Genomic DNA, 20,474 nt, shown 5'->3' with positions numbered 1-20,474 from the left:
TAGGCTTGGCTGGCCTGCCTGTGTGGAGGCTGCCAGCTGCTGGCTGGTGGGACAGGGTCATGAAGTAGCTGACTGTGGAACCCTGGGGGCCCCTGGGGCTAGTGCTGGGTTACTGTTGGGCAGGGTCCAGGAGACCCCAGGGCTGTTGCTTAACCACTGATGGGTGAAGCCAGGTCCTGGAGTTAGTGCTAGACTACTGGCAGGCAAAAGGGGTCTGGTTGCAGGGCCTATGGGTCCCAAAGCAGGTGTTGGATCACTGGAGGGTGGGCTGGCTCTTGAAGCAGTTGGCCACAAGGCCCAGGGTGTCCTGAAGCTTGTGTTGGGCTGTTAGTGGGCAAGGCCCAGGCACAGCAGGTCCCAGGGTAGGATCTGGCCCACTGGTGGGTGGGCCAGGTTATAAGAATGTGGTTTTCTTGCAGCTGGTGTCTGCCCCCTGGTGGGTGGAGCTGGGTGTCTGCTTCTTTGGTTTGAGGGCTCTGGGGTCTTGGGTCTAGGGCCTGTGCACTGCTGCATGGGGCCAGGTTCTGGGCCCTCTGGTGGGCAGGGCCATGTCCCGAGGTGGCTATGGGATCAGGGGTTTTTAAGGCAACCTGTGGGCAGGTGTGTGGGGCTGTGCCCCCACTCAGTTAGTTACCTAGCCTGAGGCATCCCAGCACTGGTGCCTGCAATGGCTTGGCCAGGGTGGGGCTGGGTCCTGGGGCCAATAAGCTGGAGGGAAGGTTCCAAAATGGCGCTTGCCGGCACCAGAGTCCACGTGGTAGAAGGAGCTCCCATGAATGGCTGCCACCAGTGTCTGTGTCCTGAGGGTGGGCTGCAGCTGCCTCTTGCCTCTCCTGGAGACTCTCCGGGATCAGCAAGTAGGTCTGACCCAGGCTCCTAACAAATGACTGCTTCTGTCCCGCGTTCTGGAGGGTGTGCGATTTTGTGTGCAACATTGAAGGGTGAAGTGTCTATCTTCTTCAGCCATCTGGGTCTCCTGAAAGTTAGCCTGGCTGGTCTTCAAAACCAGATGCCCTGCGGGCTTGTCTTCCTGGTGCAGGACCCCTTGGCCAGGAGCCCGATGAGGGGCTCAGACCTCTCACTCCTTTGAGAGCCTCTGCAGTTGTGATTATCCTCCTGCTTATGAAATGCCCACCCAGGGATTTGGGATTTGACTGTGTTGTGACTCCACCCCTCCCACACGTCTCATTGTAGTTCCTTCTTCAGTGGTGGAAGATCTTATCTGCTAAGTTCCGGTCTTTTTCACTGATGGTTGTTCTTGCAAACAGTTGTGATTTTGATGTGCTTGTGAGAGGAGCTGAGCTCAGTGGCTTTCTATTCCGCTGTCTTGCACAGTCTCCCCTGTCTCTAATGTTTTCACATGCATTTTCTGCTTCACACAATCACTTGAGAAAAATTTGTTCTTAATCCAGGGGCTAGAACTTTGGCAATTGAAAAATATGATTGGCTTTCAGGATACTAAAATTTTTCTTGAATTCCTATCTGCCATTCAGATTTCTATCTGTTTCTCATTGGCAAGTATGACATTTCCCTGGAGAGGAATGATGGGAGGTCTGTCCATTACGTAGCATGTAAGAAATACTCCCACCCCGTGATATATTGTTTTGATTTCTTCAGCAGGTTTCAGCAAAGGAAAGCTTGGCAAGCAACCATTGGTTGTTAGTATATCCTGAGTGGTTGGTATTGTAATCTGCAAAGTATGTAATACGGTTTGCCTTCTTTTGTTCAAACAGCCTTGAACATGTAATGGCTTTCATTCTGTCTTGGTTGAACATCTCATATAAGTGCAAGATAAGGCAGTTTAAAATGTCTTGATAACATGTAGCTGATTTTTGCTGAGGTGGATTTTCATTGCAATTTTACATTTTATGGTGATTACCAGTATTTTAAATGAAATATTCAGGTGTTCTTAATGAACTTAAAACAGATGGATAGACATCTTATAAAGCAATAGTAAAATGTAAATACGGAATCTAAAATGCAAATACAGTGACACCGTGTAGTGGTGTCACTGTAGTGTTTTTTCAACCTTTCTTTATGTTTGAAAATTTTTATAGTTAGGAAAAATAATAATTCTCAAACAATATGCCTGACTGTGTAGGTCAGGGTCTCTGGGTAAGATACTGAGATTTGCAAGAGAAAGTTCACTGGGAGTGCTGAGATGCAATGCCTGTGACGGATGAAGAAAGCAAAATTGGGCACAGGGAGAAGTTGCACAAGAGGCGTCAGCTGATCCTAAGCGGTGTTTGGAAGCTGGTATAGCTCTTTAGAATACCAGTTGAGTCAAGGGACCAAAGCTTTTTCACCCCAATTCAACTAGTTATAGATGTAGTCTGCCTTCAGGGAGTGGGTATAACCTTGGATAAGACAGTTTCCTTCAGTAGGAGGCAGCTCATGTGGAAAGACTCAGCAGTGAGCCTCAGCAGTCAATGCTCCTGGCTGCAGGAAGAATGTACCAGAAAATCCACTGCACCTTATTCATATTTTTAATGATGTTAAAATGACTGTGTGTAAAGGTTACCTACATAATCATATAACCATTGATCACATATGAGTTCCTATTCAGTTGAAGCCAAAGAGTAACACCATATCTTGGTAGTACCTATGACAAAACCAAACTTTGGTATAACCTATACATATTGGCATTTGGAAAGATAAATGATATTTTTCAGAAAATCAATCTGTAAATTATTTTGAAAAATAAAGCAACTCTGTACAAATTAAAAGAAATTTACTTTAATTGACTTGAGAACTGCTAATGCCTTTTTTTTTTTTTTTTTGCCGTACGCGGGCCTCTCACTGTTGTGGCCTCTCCCGTTGCGGGACGCGCAGGCTCAGCGGCCATGGCTCATGGGCCCAGCCGCTTTGCGGCATGTGGGATCTTCCCGGACCGGGGCACAAACCCGTGTCCCCTGCATCGGCAGGTGGACTCTCAACCACTGCACCACCAGGGAAGCCCTGCTAATGCCTTTTATAGAAACTGCTGTCTATGTCCAGTGTGAAAATCTCCATGTTATTTTTCCCCTTCATGACTGAGTCACCTCCTTGAATAAAACTGCAATTAAATGTATAGATATCAAGGTTGATCATCTAAATTTACGAACTAAGTAAGGATATTATTAAATGACTTTATTTAGTGTGAGAGTTGCTCCCTTCTCATCTACCAGAAATTGGACATATGATTTAAATACATTACATTTATTATACCTAGCAAATCTGAGAGATATGTATTATTATTCATTGAGACATATAGGAAAGTGAGAAGTAGATTTGTGATTTTTTTTCTGTTTCTCCCTTTTTCATAACTTGCAAACTCGGGCGGTCACGGAGCACAGAAAGCGGTGAGAAGTGCGTGCATTACTGGTAGCTACATCATTATGTGTGCGGGTAGAGGTTGTAACTCATAATTCATCCAAGTATAAAAAGCATTTATACTTTGTAGTGGTCACGAGGATGATTTCTTTCTTTTTTCCTTTCATTGTGATAAAAAAAAAACACGTAATATGAGCTCAGTCCTCTTAACAAATGTGTATTGTTAACTTTAAGCACAATGTTGTACACCAGATCTCTAGAAATTTTCCGTCTGGCGTAACTGAAACTTTGTATCCGCTGAGCAGCAACTCCCCACTTCTGCCTCCTCCCAGCTCTTGGGAGCCACCATTCTACTCTCTACTTCGCTGGGTTTGACTCCTTTTGATACCTCGTATGAGTGGAGTCATGTGTGGATAGTATTTGTTCTTCAGTCACTGGCTTATTTCACTTAGCAAGATGTCCTCAAGATTCATTCATTTTGTAGCATATGACAGGATTTCCTCCTTTGTATGGCTGAACAATATTCCATTGTATGTATATACCACATTTTGTTTATGCTTTTATCTACAGATGAGTATTTAGGTTACTTCCACATCTTGGCTACTGTGAATGAGGCTGCAATGAACATGGGAATGCAGATATCAATTCTTTTTTTTTCTCTCTCTTTAACTTTTCTGGATAAATACTCAGAAGTAGGATTGCTGGACCCTATGATAGTTTAACTTCTTGAGGAACCTTCATACTGTTTTCCATAACAGCTATGCCATTTTACATTCCCACCAACAGTGCACAAGAATTCCAATTTCTCTACAACAGATGATTTCTTACGACATTTTTTCTGGTACTGACTTTCAGTGAACCCAGATACTAATTGGGTAGCATCATTGGTAGGTGCCTGGACATCCATCCTAACGTATGGCTGCACTAAGAATCTCCAGGTAAAAGAAAATGATAGCTTTCCTTTGTTCTGTACCACAGTATATGTTGAGGAGCTAGTCCAAGAATCACTGATACAAAATTCAAAAATGTTATAATGATCAGTTTGGGTTTTTTTCATTATTATGGAAAAGCAAAAGAACCATGATTTTAGATGCAGTATCTTAATGTGAAAAGATTTATGTGTCAGGAAATTCTGATAATATTGTAGCTAATAGCAGAAAAAAAGGACATAGAGTATTCCCTGATGAGACTGTCAACTGGGGCTTCCATCAAAAATAACAGGTATTTCTTGAGCACAAAAGCAGCCTTAGGCATCATTTAAATCACTGTGGAGTGGTGTGACTCAGAAGACAGTGAATTCTGAAAGCACACATGTTATTTCTTCCCTTCATGATTGAGTCACTGCCTAGTGGAACAGTCCAATTAAACAAGCTGATGTTCTGAGTGTTACTTATGTCTGGGAATCACATTTGGAAAAAAAGTACAGGGTCATTGCTAATGAGCATCACCTACTATGCAGTGTGCCATGTGAGATCTTTCTATCAGTGCTACTGACACTGAAACCTGGGATATCACAGTCCTGGTGACAGTTTGAAAACAGGATGCTAGAACTCGAGACTATGTCAGCTGAGGTGCTGATAATTGCCAAATGAAATGTAGCGCTGACCTGTTGATAAAAAAAGATTGCCCGAGGCAAAAGTCCTATTCTAGTGTTCTAAAGGATTTATATACATTTCAAAGAGAAGTACTTATAATTACAAGTTTTCTAAAGTAAATGCTCTGAGAAAAAGAAGTGATGGTAAATCTGTTCTCTTATTTTTAACAGGGAGAATTAAGCCTCTTATTTTAATTTGTATTTATATTTACATTTCTCATAGGATACATTTCTGGCAAACTCCATCCTTTGACACAAAAGCTCTTGACATTTCTGAGTATTATGACTACTTCTCAACATAAAAAACATTCTATGAACCATATCTCTGAGATAGTAGTTGTATATTTATTACCTATTTATTGAGAAAATACATGGTAATCAAACCCTACTATGAATTCAGACACTCTTTTAGATCAAGTTTTATTTTTGACTCTAAGTATCATCTACATCCATTTTAAAATGAGTAGCATCTTTATATGCAAAGCATAATGGTTTGTCTGTCAAGCTGTATTCCTTGAAATAACCCAAGGGCTCCCACTCCATCAGAGGCTCAAATATGGAAAACACTAGTAATAACTAAAATAGCTTCTGATCAGCTAAAATTGTTGCTTAAAAGATTACCTAGGCACTTAAATTACTGCATTTCAATATCAAATTGCATTTCAAAATCAATTACTTGATTAACAAGGAATGAGCCCCAGACTTATTCCTTACTTAGATCTTCCTGATTACAATTTACACAAAATCTGACAGATCTGATTACCTGAAGTCTCAGACCATTGTAGGGAGGGTCTGCAACAGGGAAGAACTAATAAAAGAACTGTAGAGGATAAAATTGTCATGTTTGAGATAGACATTATATTTGATATATGACTCACCATGGATCTTCAATAAAGGTTAATTAATATCCAGAAACTTTCACCTAAGAATATAAAAACATGAGTAATACAAATAGATTTTCTTTTCAATTCAGTAGGCTTTTTTTTTTTTTGAGACATTTGATAATTAAAAGAGCTTGCTTTTTACCCCCCACTAACAGTTTTCTTCCCCTGTCAGGAAACCTAATTACATGTGACTCTTGTTTCTCCACTGAAATTTAAAACTAGATGGTTTTATTTATGGAGTGACTATGGTGCCTTCTGTCTCAGATGGAGTTTCAGTATTTGCCTCTTTAACGTGGCTGCCAGAAGAATGGGAATCCAGGCTTGTGCCGGGGCTAGGGTTGTGGTGATGTTGGCAGGGTGTTATTTTCCTGAGCTCTGCTAGCAATCATCATTCCTCAGATTTTACTCCTGGGTTGGGGATTATTGGGAAGGACTTGCCATATGAATGTCTCAACAGTTCTGATAAGATCTCGATGCTGTATGTAGAAATTATTGATTCCTGGAGTGAAATATTTACTTGGAACAAGAATAACCTGCTTGTATCAGTCAGAGTTCAGTGCAAACACATGTATATATTTACTTACATTTATAAATATTAATATATATATACATATTTATATGTATAAATATACATTTTAAAATATATAAATATATATTTACTGTCATATTTGTGCTGACATGTGCACTGTCAACGTTCAGTGCAAATATATATATAAATATATATATATTTACTGTCTTACATATTTTAAGAGAAAAGGGATATAATACAGAGAAGCAGTGATTAAAAAATTATTGGTGGGACTAGTGTGGGTTTTAGCCCCACACTATGCACTTGACTCACTAGGGGAACTGTTAGCTCTGCTAGAGTCTGATGGTAGGAAATTAAGGCTGCCTCCTGAACCACTGAGTTGAAGAACATACCACTGTTGTGGTCACTAGAAAGCCAGGAGGCTACTGCTTCCACCCCAGCTGGTGACCAGAAAGCAAACGATGCTGCAGAAAAGCCTGTGCCTTCCTGACTCCACTTCCTAGTAGAAAATAGCCCCAGACAACAGGAAGAAAAATTCTTTTTTCTGTCTGCAAGTTTTGGAGGAGCTGAATTCTTGTTGCAAACCGTGGGCGTAAAGAGAGTCTGGGAAGTAAGGTCTTTAGCTTTCCAGCCTCTGTAGGTCAGAAAAGCCCACTAGGAGAAGATGGGAATGAACGCTGAGTGCGGTTAAATTACATTTCATTTACCATGATGATCATATTCAGTAATTAACAAAATCTGGCCCTGAAAGGGAGAGTCCCCTTAATCTTTTTACAAAGGTAGAACCTGTGTACCCAAGCAATACAGTGCTACTCTCAAAGCTAGTTAGCAATCTTGCCTGTCTCCTGAACTGTCTTAGCCTGGCTTCTCCTTCAAAGTATAACCGGAGACAAGGGTTGTATACAGATGGTTTATTTGGGAAGTGATCTCAGGGATAAAGAGTAAGAGTTGGACAGTACAACAGAGGAAGTGAGAGCAGATGCAAAGACTGTAACTGAAAGTGAGTGGAGTGGATCTTGCCCTGCTGGCCTCTGAGAAGCGAGAATATGACTCAGAGTTGGCCCCCAGTGGTCAACCCACAAGCTTCCTCAGGTTGTGTGTGTGTCAGGGAGGTTTGTACAGGAGTCCCTCAAGGTGTTAGGGAAGTTTGTCCAGGAGTCCCTCAAGGTTAGAGATCCTGGGTAAGAAATCAAAAGTAGGCAGTGTTGCTGGGGCAGGTGCTGTCAGGTTGTAGCTGGTGCGTTGGTTGCCTCAGAAGGTTGGAGAAGGTGTGTGACCAGGAAGATGTGAGGGAGGGTATAAAAGGCATTCGATTCTATTCACAGTTTGTACCACACCGTTTCATTCATCGTGTTCAATCTATCACAGAGACGTTAAGGTAGTATCAGACAATAGTTTCTGTAAAAGACATGATAGCACAGGGTTAGTGAAACACATAAGTACATCCTGAGGCCCTCATCCTATATTAGATGAATGAATGAATGAATGAATGTCTCATCATGAAGATTTGCTTTCTATTTGCATGCAGAATATTTATTTGGCAAATGAGCCCAGAGAGAAGGACTAAGGGACTGGAGACAGTACAACAGAGAAGGAAGGAAAGCCAATGTGAACGTATATTTTAAGTTAGTTACTAAAATGGGCTCCTGGAGTTTGATCCTGCCTTGAACTTCTGAGGAGCTATTAGGAAGAGCCTCAAAATTGACCACCTGAGGGACGGAAGGAGGAAACATCTATTAGCTCTCCTCCTCCTTTGCTTGTGGGTTGCCCCATGGTGTGTTAGCTCCTTCATACACCAAGAGCCATTCACGCCAGTCCCATGGGATTGTGGGTTCCCAAAGGTGTCCCACACCATGGCCTCAGACAAGCCCCAGGGCAGTACAGTGGGGCAGGTGAGGTGAGGTGCTGATAGCTGTCAGGACTAAGCAGGCAAAGCTAGTCGTGGAAGCAAAGGTTAGAGTAAAAGTCGGGCCAAGAGGAGGCAAGGTATGAGAAGTATCCAATACAGAAACTCACATCCCGGCCTCCCTCAAAGCCACTAAAAGTAGGCCTTCTCCTGGACCCCTACAGTGTCACTAGTGAAAGGTCTTTGGCGTGGAGTGACCTTATCTTTCCAAACTTCCTTTTCTGAACCAAGACAATTGGATATAAGAGTAAACTATGGACATTTTACTGGTATGACTTGAAGAACCTAAAACTTCACACGTCTAAAACCCTTAATTGTTCCCTATGATCACTCCAAAACTGTCCTTAAAACTGTATACTCCCTCTCAATAAACAGCACTCAGTTTCTCAGATCATACCTTGGAGCCATGCTTGAACTCTTTTTCTCCTATTCCGTATCCGGCGCACCAGCCATCTTGTTTACCGCACTTTTACAGTGTACTCTAAACTCTCCACTTCACGCCCATCCTCCACTACCAGCCTGGTCCCAGGCAGCCCTGAAACTGTAGGTAATCATTACTTAAATCCCGTAACCTGCCTTCACTAATCAAAGTTGTCAATTGTTGCTACAAAACACCTGCATGTCCTCCAACCGCACATCACCTAAACAAGATGCTTGCCGGAGTGGCTCTCCAAGAACTTGGAGTCAGCTGTGTCTCGTTCTAGCTGAGCTGGTTAAGATGGGATGGGACCACCGACCCTTCAACTGGGCATGCGCGAGTGTTCGCTCAGTGACCTTCTGGACATGTGACGGCTGTAGCTTAGTTACGCCTGCGCAGAAGGACGATTATCTCACTTTTCCCAATCACTTTTCCCCACTCTCCCCACGCCTCGGACCTCCCTGCTTCTTTAGTTTTTAGTCCATGAATACGCTGAGCCCCTTGCTTTGGGGCGATGGACCTGAGGCTAGTTCTCCCGTCTTTCTGCTTGGCTGCCTTGTGACTAAACCCTCTCCTTCTGCAAACCTCAGTGTCTCGGCGTTTTGGCTCACTGTGCGACGGGCAAAAACGAGCCGGGTTCAGTAGCAGTACCACCTCTCATGCGGATCATCCCAACAGCTTCTGGACTATTCCTGTTTCCACTCTTGCCTTCTGCAGTCTGTTCTCTGCACAGTGGCCAGAGTGGCTACATTTAAACACGGTAAGCCGTATCGTTTCCGTTGTCTCAACTCTTCAACTGTTCCCATTAGGTTTCAGATAAAATCCCAAATCCTAGCTATGGCTATGTGCCTACATGGTCTGGCCCCTGTCCACGTCTGTGGGCTCATTTCATCCCATTCTAGCCCTTGCTCTGTGGTCTCTAATTACTCTTTCCTCCTTGATATTCCTCACATGTATCAAAAACATTTCTATTCACACTTCTGCACTTGCAGTTTCTTCTGTTTGGAGTGGTTTATTCTCTCACTTCATTCATACTTTAGTTTATCTCCCAAGGAGACTTCCCAGGACCACTCCTTGTTTAAAGTAGTCCTCCATCATAATATACACTCTTCTCCTGTTATATTTTTCATCATAGAACTTATTACCTGTTATATATGTATAAAATATGTTATATATAGACATACACACACAACATATATATGATAGGTAACATACATATTATATGATATATATAAAACGTGTGTGTCTGTGTATATGTGAATTTGCTCGCTTTTTGTCTGTTTCACTCACTAGAATATTGCTACATTAAGGGCATGGGTAAAGTTGAATTTACTACTCTATTTCCAGTATCTAGACGAGTCCTTGGCACATAAGGGTTTAAGTAGTTAATTAATTAAATCAGATAAAATGGCACTTGGGTTGTCAGTAGATTTCCCTTTAGCTTTATGTGCTATTCAGCAGACACTAGTTAATAATGGAAAAAGAGGGCTCCCCTGGTGGTGCAGTGGTTGGGAGTCCGCCTGCTGATGCAGGGGACGTGGGTTCGTGCCCCGGTCCGGGAAGATCCCACATGCCGTGGAGCGGCTGGGCCCGTGAGCCATGGCCGCTGAGCCTCCGCGTCGGGAGCCTGTGCTCCGCGGCGGGAGAGGCCACAACAGTGAGAGGCCCGCGTACCGCAAAAAAAAAAAAAAAAAAAAGAAAATGACAACAGGATTTTTGTAGTATTTGACAGCATCAGCTAACTTCTATGAAAACAGAGCCCTAGTCACATTTACTTTATGTTCCCCTTATAGTCTGATGAGGGTCTTCTGGAACTATAGCAAGCCAAGTTTGATGATGAGTACTCTGTGTTCATCAAAGACCTGAAGTCATTTAGCCAGAATTTGAGAGGTAGAACTTGGAGGGTTGTGGAGGATAATTTAGGAGCCTCTTTTGGAAATGGCATATGTGGATTCCACCAACAAGCCACTGGCCAGAGTTTAATCCCATGGCCCTACCTAACTGTAGAGGTGGATGGAAAATAGAATTTAGCTGTGTTCCCAGGATGAAATGTAGCTATTAACTCTGTCACAACAGATAAATGGATGACCTTCTATAATCCTTAAAAATCCTTGGAGATTAGTACTGTATCCTCATTTAGAGATTAAAAATAATCTGACCCTCAGAGAGACTGAGCTACACACCAAGATCACAAAGCTAACGATTATGTGGCAGATCCAGTGCTTCGTGGATTTATCTGTGATTTTTCCCTGTTGTTTTAGGTACTGGAAACTCCAGACAGCACCAATCACTTTGATGCAGCTGACGTTGCTCATGATTTTATCTGTGCTTACACATCAGTAAAGAGTGCATATAGACCTTGGACCTGAATTACTATTATTTTTTTTAACATCTTTATTGGAGTATAATTACTTTACAATGCTGTGTTAGTTTCTGCTTTATAACAAAGTGAATCAGCTATATGTATACATATATGCCCATATCTCTTCACTCTTGCGTCTCCCTCACTCCCACCATCCCTATCACATCCCTCTAGGTGGTCACAAAGCACGGAGCTGATCTCCCTGTCCTATGCGGCTGCTTCCCACTAGCTATTTTACATTTGGTAGTGTATATATGTCCATGCCACTCTCTCACGTTGTCCCAGCTTGCCCTTCCCCCTCCCGGTATCCTCAAGTCTATTCTCTACATCTGCGTCTTTATTCCTGTCTTGCCCCTAGGTTCTTCAGAAACTTTTTAATTTTTTTTCTTAGATTCCATATATATGTGTTAGTATACGGTATTTGTTTTTCTCTTTCTGACTTACTTCACTCTGTATGACAGACTCTAGGTCCATCCACCTCACTACAAATAACTCAATTTTGTTTCTTTTTATGGCAGAGTAATATTCCATTGTATATATGTGCCACATCTTCTTTACCCATTCATCTGTTGATGGACACTTAGGTTGCTTCCGTGTCTGGGCTATTGTAAGTAGAGCTGCAGTGAACATTGTGCTACATGATTCTTTTTGAATTATGGTTTTATCAGGGTATATGCCCAGTAGTGGGATAGCTGGGTCATATGGTAGTTCTATTTTTAGTTTTTTAAGGACCCTCAATACTGTTCTTCATAGTGGCTGTATCAATTCCCACCAACAGTGCAAGAGGCTTCCCTTTTCTGCACAGCCTCTCCAGCATTTATTGTTTGTAGATTTTTGATGATGGCCATTCTAGCTGGTGTGAGGTGATATCTCATGGTAGTTTTGATTTGCATTTCTCTAATGACTAATGATGTTGAGCATTCTTTCATGTGTTTGTTAGCCATCTGTATATCTTCTTTGGAGAAACATCTATTTAGGTCTTCTGCCCATTTTTGGATTGGGTTGTTTTTTCGATATTGAGCTGCATGTGCTGCTTGTAAATTTTGGAGATTAATCCTTTGTCAGTTTCTTCATTTGCAAATATTTTCTCCCATTCTGAGGGTTGTCTTTTCATCTTGTTTATGGTTTCCTTTGCTGTGTAAAAGCTTTTAAGTTTCATTAGGTCCCATTTGTTTATTTTTGTTTTTATTTCCATTTCTCTAGGAGGTGGGTCAAAAAGGACCTTGCTGTGATTTACGTCATAGAGTGTTCTGCATATATTTTCCTCTAAGAGTTTGATAATGTCTGGCCTTACGTTTAGGTCTTTAATCCAATTTGAGTTTATTTTTGTGTATGGTGTTAGGGAGTGTTCTAATTTCATTCTTTTACATGTAGCTGCCCAGTTTTTCCAACACCACTTATTGAAGAGGTTGTCTTTTCTCCATTGTATATTCTTGCCTCCTTTATCAAAGATAGGGTGACCATATGTGCGGGGGTTTATCTCTGGGCTTTCTATCATGTTCCGTTGATCTATATTTCTATTTTTGTGCCAGTACCATACTATCTTGATTACTATAGCTTTGTAATATAGTCTGAAGTCAGGGAGCCTGATTCCTCCAGTTCCGTTTTTCTTTCTCAAGATTGCTTTGGGTATTCTGGGTCTTTTGTGTTTCCATACAAATTGTGAAAATTACTTTTCTAGTTCTGTGAAAAATGCCATTGGTAGTTTGATAGGGATTGCATTGAATCTGTAGATTGCTTTGGGTAGTAGTCATTTTCACAACGTTGCTTCTTCCAATCCAAGAACATGGTATATCTCTCCATCTGTTTGTATCATCTTTAATTTCTTTCATCAGTGTCTTATAATTTTCTGCATAAAGGTCTTTGTCTCCTTAGGTAGGTTTATTCCTAGATATTTTATTCTTTTTGTTGCAGTGGTAAATGGGAGTGTTTTCTTGATTGCACTTTCAGATTTTTCATCATTAGTGTATAGGAATGCAAGAGATTTCTGTGCATTAATTTTGTATCCTGCAACTTTACCAAATTCATTGATTAGCTATAGTAGTTTTCTGGTAGCATCTTTAGGATTTTCTATGTATAGTATCATGTCATCTGCAAACAGTGACAGCTTTACTTCTTCTTTTCCAATTTGTATTCCTTTTAGTTCTTTTTCTTTTCTGATTGCTGTGGCTAAAACTTCCAAAACTATGTTGAATAATAGTGGTAGGAGTGGGCAACCTTGTCTTGTTCCTGATCTTAGTGGAAATGGTTTCAGTTTTTCACCATTGAGGACAATGTTGGCTGTGTGTTTGTCATATATGGCCTTTATTATGTTGAGGTAAGTTCCCTCTCTGCTGACTTTCTGGAGGGTTTTTATCATAAATGGGTGTTAAATTTTGTCTAAAGCTTTCTCTGGATCTGTAGAGATGATCATATGGTTTATCTCCTTCTATTTGTTAATATGGTGTATCACATTGATTGATTTGTGTATATTGAAGAATCCTTGCATTCCTGAGGTAAACCCCACTTGATCATGGTGTATGATCCTTTTAATGTGCTGTTGGATTCTGTTTGCTAGCATTTGTTGAGGATTTTTGTATCTTGTTCATCAGTGATATTGGCCTGTAGTTTTCTTTCTTTGTGACATCTTTGTCTGGTTTTGGTATCAGGGTGATGGTGGCCTCATAGAATGAGTTGGGAATGTTCCTCCCTCTGCTATATTTTGGAAGAGTTTGAGAAGGATAGGTGTTAGCTCTTCTCTAAATGTTTGGTAGAATTCGCCTGTGAAGCCATCTGGTCCTGGGCTTTTGTTTGTTGGAAGATTTTTAATCACAGTTTCAATTTCAGTGCTTGTGATTGATCTGTTCATATTTTCTATTTCTTCCTGGTTCAGCCTCGGCAGGTTGTACATTTCTAAGAGTCTGTCCATTCCTTCCAGGTTGTCCGTTTTTTTGGCATAGAGTTGCTTGTAGTAATCTCTCATGATCCTTTGTATTTCTGCAGCGTCAGTTGTTACTTCTCCTTTTTCCTTTCTCAATCTATTGATTTGAGTCTTCTCCAATATTTTCACGATGAGTCTTGCTAATGGTTTATCAATTTTGTTTATCTTCTCAAAGAACCAGCTTCTAGTTTTACTGATCTTTGCTGTCGTTTTCTTCATTTCTTTTTCATTTATTTCTGATCTGATCTTTATGATTTCTTTCCTTCTGCTAACTTTGGATTTTGTTTGTTCTTCTTACTGTAGTTCCTTTAGGTATAAGGTTAGTTTGTTTATCTGAGATGTTGCTTGTTTCTTAAGGTAGGATCGTTTTGCTATATACTTCCCTCTTAGAACTGCTTCTGCTTCATCCCATAGGCCTTGGGGCATCGTGTTTTCATTGTCATTTGTTTGTAGGTATTTTTTGCTTTCCTCAGTGATCTCTTGGTTATTAAGTTGTGTATTGTTATACTCCATGTGTTTGTAATTTTTATAGATTTTTTTCCCTGTAATTGATATCTAGTCTCATAGCATTGTGGTCAGAAAAGATACTTGATACAATTTCATTATTCTTAAATTTACCAAGCCTTGATTTGTTACCCAAGATATGATATATTCTGGAGAATGTTCAATGAGCACTTGAGAGGAAAGTGTATTCTGTTGTTTGTGGATGGAATGTCCTATAAATATCAGTTAAGTCCCTCTTGTTTAATGTATCATTTAAAGCTTCTGTTTCCTTATTTATTTTCATTTTGGATGATCTGTCCATTGGTGAAAGTGGGGTGTTAAAGTCCCTTACTATGATTGTGTTACTGTCAATTTCCCCTTTTATGGCTGTTAGCATTTGCCTTATGTATTGAGGTGCTCCTATGTTGGGTGCATAAATATTTACAATTGTTATATCTTTTCTTGGATTGATCCCTTGATCATTATGTAGTGTCCTTCTTTGTCTCTTTTAATAGTCTTTGTTTTAAAGTCTATTTTGTCCGATATGAGAATTGCAATTCCAGCTCTCTTTTGATTTCCATTTACATGGAATATCTTTTTCCAAACCCTCACATTCAGTCTGTATGTGTCCATAGGTCTCAAGTGTGTCTCCTGTAGACAGCATATATATGGGTGTTGTTTTTGTATCCATTCATCCAGTCTGTGTCTTTTATTTGGAGGATTTAATCCATTTACATTTGAGGTAATTATTGATATGTATGTTCCTATTACCATTTTGTTAATTGTTTGGGGTTTTTTATTGTAGGTCTTTTCCTTGTGTTTCCTGCCTAGAGAAGTTCCTTTAGCATTTGTTATAAAGCTGGTTTGGTGGTGCTGAATTCTCTTAGCTTTTGCTTGTCTGTAAAGGTATTAATTTCTCCATCGAATCTGAATGAGATCCTTGCTGGGTAGAGTAATCTTGGGAAAAGCTTTTTCCCTTTCATCCGTTTAAATAATGTCCTGCCATTCCCTTCTGGCTTGCAGTTTCTGCTGAAACAGCAGCTGTTAACCTTATGGGGATTCCCTTGTATGTTATTTGTTGTTTTTCCCTTGCTGCTTTTAATATTTTTCTTTGTACTTAATTTTTGATAGTTTGATTAATATGTGTCTTGGCATGTTTCTCCTTGGATTTATCCTGTATGGGACTCTCTGTGCTTCCTGGACTTGATTAACTACTTCCTTTCCCATATTAGGGAAGTTTTCAACTGTAATCTCTTCAGATACTTTCTCAGTCCCTTTTTTTTTCCCCTTCTTCTTTTGGGACTCCTATAATTTGAATGTTGGTGCATTTAATGTTGTCCCAGTGGTGTCTGAGTCTGTCCTCAATTCTTTTCATTCTTTTTTATTTATTCTGCTCTGCAGTAGTTATTTCCACTATTTTATCTTCCAGGTCACTTATGCGTTCCTCTGCCTCAGTTATTCTGCTATTGATTCCTTCTAAAGAATTTTTAATTTCATTTATTGTGTTGTTCCTCATTGTTTGTTTGGTCTTTAGTTCATCTAGGTCTCTGTTAAATGTTTCTTATATTTTCTCCACTCTATTTCCAAGATTTTGGATCATCTTTACAGTCATTACTCTGAATTCTTTTTCAGGTAGACTGCCTATTTCCTCTTCATTTGTTAAGTCTGGTGGGTTTTTATCTTGCTCCTTCATCAGATGTGTGTTTCTCTGTGTTCTCATTTTGCTTGACTTACTGTGTTTTCAGTCTCCTTTTCACAGGCTGTAGGTTTGTAGTTCCCGTTGTTTTTGGTGTCTGCGACCAGTGGTAAGGTTGGTTCAGTGAGTTGTTTAAGCTTCCTGATGGAGGGGAGTAGTGCTTTTGTTCTGGTGGATGAGGCTGGATCTTGTCTTTCTGGTAGGCAGGTCCGCATCTGGTGGTGTGTTTTGGGGTGTCTGTGACCTTATTCAGTTTCTAGGCAGCCTCTCTGCTAATTGGTGAGGTTGTTTTCCTCTCTTGCTAGTTGTTTGGCACAGGGTGTCCAGCGCTGTAGCTTGCTGGTGGTTGAGTGTATCTGGGTCTTGGTGTTGAGATGGAGATCTCTGGGAGTTTCATGCCGTTTGATATTACGTGGAGCTGGGAGGTCTCTGGTGGACCAGTGTCCAGAACTCGGCTCTCCCACCTCAGAGGCACAGGCCTGGCACCCAGCAGGAGTACCAAGACCCTGTCATCCACACGGTCAGAATAAAAGGGAGACAAAAAGAAAGAATGAAAGAAAAAATAAAGTAGAATAAAATAAAATATTGTTATTAAAATAAAAAATAATTATTAAAAATAAAAAAAGAGAGCAACCAAACCATAAAACAAATCCACCAATGATAACAAGTGCTAAAAACTATACTAAAAAAACAAACAAACAAACAAAAAACAGACCGAACCCTAGGACAAATGGTAAAAAGCAAAGCTATATAGATAAATCACACACAGAAGCATACACATACACACTCACAAAAAGAGAAAAAGGAGAAAACTATATATATCGTTGCCCCCAAGGTCCACCACCTCAGTTTGGAAAGATTCGTTGTCTATTCAGTTATTCCACACATGCAGGGTACATCAAGTTGATTGTGGAGATTTAATCCGCTGCTTCTGAGGCTGCCGGGAGAGAGTTCCCTTTCTCTTTTTTGTTCGCACAGCTCCTGGGGCTCAGCTTTGGATTTGGCCCTGCCTCTGCATGTAGGTCGCCGGAGGGCGTCTGTTCTTCGCTCAGACAGGCGGGGTTAAAGGAGCCGCTGATTCGGGGGCTCTGGCTCACTCAGGCCGGGGGGAGGGAGGGGCGCGGATGCGGGGCGAGCCTGCGGCTGCAGAGGCCGGCATGACGTTGCAGCAGCGGGAGGCGCCGGCCGGCGTGACGTTGCACCAGCGTGAGGCGCGCCGTGCGTTCTCCCGGGGGAGTTGCTCCTGGATCCCGGGACCCTGGCCGAGGCGGGCTGCATAGGCTCCCCAGAAGGGGGGTGTGGAGAGTGACCTGTGCTCGCACACAGGCTTCTTGGTGGCGGCAGCAGCGGCCTTAGCGTCTCATGCCCGTCTCTGGGGTCCGCGCTTTTAGCCGCAGCTCGCGCCCGTCTCTGGAGCTCCTTTAAGCAGCGCTCTTAATCCCCTCTCCTCGCGCACCAGGAAACAAAGAGGCAAGAAAAAGTCTCTTGCCTCTTCGGCAGGTCCAGACTTTTCCCGGGACTCCCTCCCGGCTAGCCGTGGCGCACGAACCCCTTGCAGGCTGTGTTCACGCCGCCAGCCCCAGTCCTCTCCCTGCGCTCCGACCGAAGCCCGAGCCTCAGCTCCCAGCCCTGCCCGCCCCGGAGGGGGAGCAGACAAGCCTCTCGGGCTGGTGAGTGCCGGCACCGATCCCCTGTGCGGGAATCTCCCCGCTTTGACCTCTGCACCCCTGTTGTTGTGCTCTCCTCCGCAGCTCTGAAGCTCCCCCAACTCTGCCACCCGCAGTCTCTGCCTGCGAAGGGGCTTCCTAGTGTGTGGAGACCTTTCCTCCTTCACGGCTCCTTCCCACTGGTGTAGGTTCCGTCCCTATTCTTTCGTCTCTGTTTTTTCTTTTTTCTTTTGCCCTACCCAGGTACGTGGGGGGTTTCTTGCCTTTTGGGAGGTCTGAGGTCTTCTGCCAGCGTTCAGTAGGTGTTCTGTAGGAGTTGTTCACGTGTAGATGTATTTCTGGTATATTTGTGGGGAGGAAGGTGATCTCCACGTCTTACTCTTCTACCATCTTGAAGCTCCTCTGAATATTTTTAAATAGAGTTTAACATACTGTGGTTTTTCTTTATAGTCCAGTCCCAATCACTCTGAGTGCCTTCTTTCATCTTGCCAGTCACAGTATTTCAGTACTTTTCAATAATAATATGAATACAACAAAACTCTTTTCTGCTTTTCCATTAACTTAGATAACATAGTTAAAATCTTAGTTGATTATCTGAAATACATAGTCTTATTGATTGTTTCTGGTTTGTGTCATTTGAATCACTCCCATTTTAATAGAGACATAAGTTATACTTGATTGCCTTCAGTTGCTAAATGCTGATTCATTGGGAAGAATTATATCCCTGTCAATTAAGGATAATTAAAAAGAGTATCAATAAAATGATAGACTCAACTTGAATCAGTGAAAGTGTAAGATGTAGTTCAAAGTCTAATCAGAGAATTAATAGAAAACACCAGCTGGGGGTGCCTTACTTACATGGAATCTTGTTTACCTAGATGCTGGTCCTCAGCTTTGGAGATACAGAAACTCTGTGAATAGGCCCCTTAAAGATCTCACTCACCAAAGAAATTCATGAGACATTGATGACTAAAAGAGTCCTAATTCTTCATTTATAATAAAGTATGCTACCTTCAGTGACTAGAGAATTAATTTCCTTTATTTAGAGCATACCTTCTTGTTTTTAAGAGATTGAGGAAACACACTTACAAACCTAATAATTTGATGGGAAATAAAAAGTTATGAAATGTTATTAGGTAGCTTCAAGAGGACATTTTGTCCAGGAATTGTTAGGACCTAACAATACTTCCACACCACAAAACTAAAACACAAAACAAAACAATAACAACAGTAGTTTTCCCCTAGGGAATGGAAAGTACTTGTACATTACGTATACTATTTCTGGACTTCCCTGGTGGCACAGTGGTTAAGAATTCGCCTGCCAATGCAGGGGACACGGATTCGATCCCTGGTCCGAGAAGATCCCACATGCCATGGAGCAACTAAGCCTGTGAGCCACAACTACTGAGCCTGCGTGCCACAGTTACTGAAGCCCACACACCTAGAGCCTGTGCTCAGCAACAAGAGAAGCCACCACAGTGAGAAGCCCGTGCACTGCAATGAAGAGTAGCCCCCGCTTGCCTCAACTAGAGAAAGCCCACACGCAACAATGTGGTCCCAACGCAGCCAAAAGAAAAAACAGAATAAATAAATTTTAAAATATTAAAAAAATTGTTTTTAGGGTAGCAGTATTTTTAGTGGAAAGGACATAGAATTTTAAATTAGGCAAATCTAGGATTAAGCCCATTTATCAGTCATTTATCGGATGATTTTTTTCATTTTATTTTGATGAGACCACAACATGAAATTTACTCTCAACAAATTTGTTAGTGTATGATACATTATTATTGACTGTAGATACAATGGTGTAAAGAAGATGTCTAGAGTTTATTCATTTTGCTTAACTGAAACTTTATACCCCTTGATAAATAATTACTTATTCCCTTCAGCACCTCCCAGCCCTGGGCAACCACCATTCCACTCTTTGATTTTGTGAATTTGACTATTTTCGATACTTCGTGTAAGAAGAATTATGTATTTTTTGTTTCTTTGTGACTGATCAATTTCACTTAGCATGATGTCCTCAAGATTCATCCATATAGTCACATATTGCAGAATTTTCCTTCTTTTTTTAAAGGCTGAATGGTATTCTACTGTACATATGTACCACATATTCTTTATCTGTTCATCTGTTGAATGGCATTTAAGTTGTTTCCACAGCTTGGCTACTGTGATGTTGCAATAAACATAGGAGTGCTAGTATCTCTCTGAAATCCTGATTTCAGTTCTTCTGGATAAATACCCAGAAGTGGAACTGCTGGATCATATAGCAGTTTAATTTTTAATTTTTTTAGGAATCTCCCTATTGTTTTCCACAGTGGCTGCACCATTCTTTATTCCCACCAACAGTGTGGTGTTCCAGTTTCTCCATATCTTCATCAATACTTAATGTCTTTTTTTTTTTTTTTGGTAATAGTCATCCTGATAGATGTGTGCTCACTGTGGTTTTGATTAACATTTCACTGGTGATTAGTGGTGTTGAACATCCTTTCATATACCTGTTGGCTATCTGTATGTCTTTATTGAAGAAATGTCTATTCAAATCCTTTGCCCATTTAAAACTTAGATTATTTGTTTTTTGCTGTTGAGTTGTAGGAGTTATTTATATATTATAGATATTAACCTCTTATCAGATATATGGTTTGCAGATGTTTTCTCCCATTCTGTAGGTTGCCTTTAATTTTATTGATCATTTCCTTTGCT

Source organism: Pseudorca crassidens, chromosome 4, assembly GCF_039906515.1.
Source record: "Pseudorca crassidens isolate mPseCra1 chromosome 4, mPseCra1.hap1, whole genome shotgun sequence".
Classification (NCBI taxonomy): domain Eukaryota; kingdom Metazoa; phylum Chordata; class Mammalia; order Artiodactyla; family Delphinidae; genus Pseudorca; species Pseudorca crassidens.
This window is presented reverse-complemented; position numbering follows the sequence as displayed.